The sequence below is a fragment of the Melospiza melodia genome, chromosome 25, assembly GCF_035770615.1.
Source record: "Melospiza melodia melodia isolate bMelMel2 chromosome 25, bMelMel2.pri, whole genome shotgun sequence".
NCBI classification, from domain to species: Eukaryota; Metazoa; Chordata; class Aves; order Passeriformes; family Passerellidae; genus Melospiza; species Melospiza melodia.
The window spans coordinates 8976474-8982473 of record NC_086218.1 but is presented as its reverse complement, the minus strand read 5'-3'; the positions used below and the strand labels follow the sequence as shown (position 1 = coordinate 8982473).

Sequence of the window (6000 nt, the reverse complement as noted above, 5' to 3'; positions counted from 1 at the left end):
AGATGCGGGTAAACTGAGGCACTGCGAGTGCTGTGCTGTGCCAGCTCGGCTCTGGCTGCTCCCACAACCAAAGGGGTTCCTGGATGTCCCTTAGAGGGGTTTGTGATGTCCCTTAAAGGGGTTTGTGATGTCCCTCAGAGGGGTTTGTGATGTCCCTTAAAGGGGTTTGTGATGTCCCTCAGAGGGGTTTGTGGTGTCCCTTAGAGGAGTTTGTGATGTCCCTCAGAGGGGTTCGTGGATGTCCCTTAGAGGGGTTTGTGATGTCCCTCAGAGGGGTTTGTGATGTACCTTAAAGGGGTTTGTGATGTCCCTTAAAGAGGTTTGTGGATGTCTATTAGAAGGGTTTGTGATGTCCCTCAGAGGGGTTTGTGATGTCCCTTAAAGGGGTTTGTGGATGTCCCTTAAAGGGGTTTGTGATGTCCCTCAGAGGGGTTTGTGATGTCCCTTAAAGGGGTTTGTGGATGTCCCTTAAAGGGGTTTGTGATGTCCCTCAGAGGGGTTTGTGATGTCCCTTAAAGGGGTTTGTGGATGTCCCTTAAAGGGGTTTGTGATGTCCCTTAGAGGGGTTTGTGATGTCCCTTAGAGGGGTTTGTGATGTCCCTTAAAGGGGTTTGTGATGTCCTTTAGAGGGGTTTGTGATGTCCCTCAGAGGGGTTTGTGGATGTCCCTTAGAGGGGTTTGTGATGTCCCTTAGAGGGGTTTGTGATGTCCCTTAAAGGGGTTTGTGGATGTCCCTTAGAGGGGTTTGTGGATGTCCCTTAAAGGAGTTTGTGATGTCCCTTAGAGGGTTTGTGGATGTCCCTTAAAGGAGTTTGTGATGTCCCTTAGAGGGGTTTGCGATGTCCCTTAGAGGGGTTTGTGATGTCCTTTAGAGGGGTTTGTGATGTCCCTTAAAGGGGTTTGTGATGTCCCTCAGAGGGGTTTGTGGATGTCCCTCAGAGGGGTTTGTGATGTCCTTTAGAGGGGTTTGTGATGTCCCTCAGAGGGGTTTGTGGGGGCTGGCAAAGCCCTCGGACTCCTCCACCCACCTCGGCCCCGCAGCAAAAGGGGTTTTACATGACAAAGCCTCTGCTGGCTACCGGGACCCCCGCCCGCCGCCCCCTCCCCATCCAGCCGAAGCTGCCAAATCCCAGGAATCGCCACCCCAAGGCATTCCCGAGCCACGGAGGGGTCTGTGGGGAGGACACCCCCATTCTCTGCTCCCCAATTCTGCTGCATCGGGCTGAGCATCCTCCTCATCCTCCTCATCCTCCTCATCCTCCTCATTCTCCTCTCGTGCGGGCTTTGCCAGCTGCCAGGAGGGAGGGACGGGGAGGGACGAGCAGCCTGCCAACACGGTAGTATCTTTTTTTTTTTTTTTTTTTTTTTTTCTTTCTTCTCCTTCTTAATTAGGGGAAGGAATAAATATAAAAGGAGGAGGGAAAGGGGAAGGGAAAAAAAAGCAAAAAAAAAAAAAAAAAAAAAAAAGCGGAGTGGAGGACACGGACACACACACACACACACAGAGAAGGCTCTTTTCTCGGTGCCTGCACTTATGCCTGGTGCAGCTCCGTGCCAGCCCTGCTGCCGAACTGCCCGCGCTGCCCCGGAGGAGCCGCAGCTCAGCCGCACGCCGGGCCCCGGGGCAGGGGCTGCGGGCCCGCACCGAGCCAGGTGAGCTGGGGGTACCGGGGGTACCGGGGCTGCGGGCCCGCACCGAGCCAGGTGAGCTGGAGGTACCGGGGAACCCCGGGATCTGCGAGATCTGCGGTGCCCCTGGGATTGGTGCCCCCGGGATTGATGCCCACAGGGTCTGCGGTGCCGCCGGGATCCGCGGTGCCCCGAGATTGGTGCCCCGGGATTGGTGCCCACAGGATCTGCGGTGCCCCGGGATCTGCGGTGCCCCCGGGATTGATGCCCACAGGATCTGCGGTGCCCCCGGGATTGGTGCCCACAGGATCTGCGGTGCCCCGGGATCTGCGGTGCCCCCGGGATTGCTGCCCCGGGATTGGTGCCCACAGGATCTGCGGTGCCCCCGGGATTGCTGCCCCGGGCTTGGTGCCCGCAGGATCTGCGGTGCCCCCCGAGATCTGCGCTTTCCATCCCGGTCTCGCCTTTCATTCAGCCCCGCACAGAAAGCGAAACGAGAGCCGGGCTGGCTCAGCTCCGAGGTTTCCCCGGGGTTTTTCCCCTCGCACCGTCCTGCCCTGCAGCGGGGGGTGCTCGGGTGGCTTTGTCCTTGTCCCCGAGGTCTCTGGAGGGGGCGGCTCCGCAGCGCCGGGGGCACAGCGGGGGCTGGGGGGGTTCTGCCAACTTGGGAGGAGAAAGGAGTTTGGTGCTGCCCGGCTGCTGCAGCCTGGAGCCCAGCTTAGAGCCCAGCCTGGAGCCCAGCCTAGAGCCCAGCCCAGCGCAGCAGCAGGGCTCCGAGGTGTTGGGCACAAAGGGCATTTTCGGGGCTGTTTCCTCAGGAACCCCGTTTTGGGAGAGTCCAGGATGGGGTTGGTGTGTTCCGTTTGTCCTGCAGAGTCCCTGCTCCGTGTCCCAAGGAGGCTGCAGCAGCGCAGAGGGAAACTGAGGCACGGAGCCGGGCAGGGATCAGGCTCTCCCCAGCTCCTTCCCGTTCGTGTCGCCGGGCTGAGCTAGGGGCAAAGCTGTCCGGTCTGGAAAATCCCAAAGTTTGGGATTTTGGGATGGTTTTCCCCGTCCTCCCCCAGCTCTCTCTGCTGGGAGGCAGGAGGGGGGCAAGAGGTGAAATATTTCGGGATTTTCACGGCTTTTTTCCAACCCACCAGCCCCGCTGTGAACCCCAGACCCGCCGGGGGTGTCTCGGGGAGGGGGGGAATTTTCCCCGCTGCCCTTTTCCCCTCCCGCAGCCGGAACATTTCACCCCCGGGGTGAAGGGGCTGCCCTTGAGCATCCCTGCCAGGGACCTCTGCCCCTGTCACTTCTCCGGGCTCAGCCCACCCCAGAACCTGTTGCTCTTCTTCAGGGAGAGGCTGAGCTGGATATTTTAGAGGCTGAGCTGGATATTTTAGAGGCTGAACTGGATATTTTAGAGCTGTTTTTCAGGGAATGGTTTAAACTGGGAGCTGGGGTGAGGTTGTGCTGGGAGGGGTGGGGGACATGCGAGTTTGGGAGGTGCTGAAATCAGGGACCCGCGCGCTACTGCCCCACCCCGTGCCTCAGTTTCCCCAGCAGAGCCCCGGGAAGGCGGGGGTGGGTGTGCAAACCTTCCACGTGCGCGTGTGACACACTTAGCCAGGGCTGCACGTGCCGGGGTGTCCCTGGCGGCTCCTGCGGGCTCTGCTCGCCCCCCGCCCCTCCGAACCTCCCCCGGGGACCCTCCCCGCGCTCTCCCCCGCACAAGGAGCCCCTTTCTTCGGGGGGCTCGGGCTCCTGGCAGCTGCAGGGACCTTCCCCCCCCCTTCCCCACCTCCTTCCGGCCTTTCAGCTCTGCCAGCTCCGCTGCCAGGAGCCCTCCGGGCGCTCCCGGGGTTGGCACCGCCTGGCACGGCCCCGCTCCCCCCCGGGGACCCCTCTGGGGGTGGGCACGGATCCTGGGGGTTTGGGGCAGGGGTGGGCACGGATCCTGGGGGTTTGCAGCTGCCGGGGGACGGACACGGAGGGGACAGGAGAGAACGGCAGCCGGGACAGCGGGTCCGTGCCCGTGCCCGTGCGGCAGCGGCGTGTCCGGAGCCCTTTGCCGGTGGGGACGGGGCTGGAGCAGGGCCAGGCTGTGCCGGAGGCTGCTGACTCATTCTGCAGCTGAGCATCCCTGGAAAGGCACCGCTCTGCTCCCTCCTCCTCGTCCTCCTGCTGCTCCGGATCGCTGCGGGCTGGCAGGGCACCTTGGGAGCGGCGTGAGCAGCATCACGTGGAGGGACAGGAGAAAACTCCTCTGGAGATGAAAAGGGAGAGGAGAAAAACCCCTCCGGAGATGAAAAGGGACACCACAAACCCTTCTAAGGGACATGATAACCCCCCCCCCTCTGGAGATAAAAGGGGACATCCACAAACTCTTCTAAGGGACATCACAAACCCCTTTAAGGGACATCCACAAACCCCTCTAAGGGACATCACAAACCCCTCTAAGGGACATCCACAAACCCCTTTAAGGGACATCCACAAACCCCTCTAAAGGACATCATAAACCCGCCCCTGGAGATAAAAGGAGACATCCACAAACTCTTCTAAAGGACATCCTCAAACTCCTCTCTGGAGATGAAAAGGAACATCCACAAACCCCTCTAAGGGACATCACAAACCCCTCTAAGGGACAGCCACAAACCCCTTTAAGGGACATCACAAACCATTCACAAACCCCTCTAAGGGACATCCACAAACCCCTCTGAGGGACATCATAAACCCACCCCTGGAGAAAAAAGGAGACATCCACAAACTCTTCTAAGGGACATCCTCAAACCCCTCTCCAGAGATAAAAAGGGACATCTACAAACTCCTCTAAAGGACATCCTCAAACTCCTCTCTGGAGATGAAAAGGGACATCCACAAACCCCTCTAAGGGACATCACAAACCCCTCTAAGGGACATCACAAACCCCTCTCAGGGACATCACAAACCCCTTTAAGGGACATCACAAACCCCTCTAAGGGACATCCACAAACCCCTTTAAGGGACATCACAAACCCCTCTCAGGGACATCACAAACCCCTTTAAGGGACACCACAAACCCCTCTCAGGGACACCCACAGGCACAGCCCCAGGGGCTGCAGGTGCCACGTTCAAGGAGCCAGCTCTGAAAGCAGGGCCGAGCTCAGGGCAGAAAGGAGGAGCAGCTCTGTCCCGAAATAGATCCCAGCTCCATTTTCCACCTGGTTTCCCACAGAAATGGAGGTTAGCCGGCCCTGCCACGTGCCTGCCCGTGTGTCTGTCTGAGCCCGGCAGCTCCTGAGCTCTGAGGTCTCTGGGACAACTCTGAGCCTCACGATTTGCTGACATTATGATTATTCAACGTTTTTTGGCTGCTCTTCCCTAGTCCTGCTCTCAGCTTTTCCCTCAGAATTTGTGGGTTGAAGGATTTTCCATTTGTGGCAAACAGCAAAGATACCCAGCGCAAAAAATCCAACCCCGAACCCCAAAGTCTGAGAGTCTCTGCTCATGGGGCAGGGTGAAATTTGCTTTAACCCTTTCCACACCCCATTCCCGGTGCCAGCGCACACTCGGGGATGGGCACAGGAGGAGGGCAGCCACTCCAGCTTACCCAATTCCTGTGGAATTTTATCTCTTGGATTTCCTCCCCGGGATTTCAGGGCCGCTGTCCGCGCCACCCCGGCGCCTTGGGGACGGGAAGAAAAGGTGCCAGTGACAAAAGCCTGCCTTGCCAGGCTGCCCAGGGGGTGGCACCAGCCCCTGGGCTGGAGCCTGGCCACGGCTGCCACGCAGGAGGGTTTTGTCCCTCACACAGAGCCATGGGGCTGCATTCAAAATATCTGTCTGGAGCACAGACAGCCCCGGCCTTGGCCCTGGCACCGCTGGGCAGCCCAGCTTTGGCTGCCCCTGCTGGGAAGGGGATGTCTGTGGTCTGCACTGGATGGTTGGTGCCCACGGGATGTGGTGCCAGGGGATTTTTGTTGGCGTTGGGAGCTGTGCATGCACAGCGCCTGGTGCTGTGTACCCGTGGGGTGTGGTGCCAGGGCTGTGTACCCACGGTGTGGTGCCACAGGGATGGACATCCATGGTGTGTGGTGCCAGGGGCTGTGTACCCATGGTGTGTGGTGCCAGGGATGGACATCCATGGTGTTTGGTGCCAGGGGCTGTGTACCCATGGTGTGTATCTGTGGTGCCAGGGATGTATATCTGTGGTGCCAGGGATGTATATCTGTGGTGCCAGGGATGTACATCCGTGGTGTGTGGTGCCAGGGCTGTGTACCCACGGTGTGGTGCCAGGGATGTACATCCATAGTGCCAGGGGCTGTGTACCCATGGTGTGTGGTGCCAGGGATGTACATCCATGGTGTGTGGTGCCAGGGGCTGTGTACCCATGGTGTATATCTGTGGTGC

At 59.2% G+C, this 6000-nt stretch overlaps 1 protein-coding gene across 5 annotated transcripts in view; it reads left to right on the top strand.

Moving 5' to 3' along the window:
• Window positions 1-1490: 1490 nt before the first annotated feature.
• The window catches only part of BCAN (brevican), a 41249-nt gene continuing 36739 nt past the window's right edge, over window positions 1491-6000 (top strand). For 2 of the 5 annotated variants that reach the window (XM_063176616.1, XM_063176612.1), the window contains exon 1: window positions 1491-1704. The gene's annotated coding sequence lies outside the window, so the exon portion shown is untranslated. The remainder of the gene's footprint in view (window positions 1705-6000) is intronic. The other 3 variants (XM_063176613.1, XM_063176615.1, XM_063176614.1) reach the window with 3 other exon arrangements.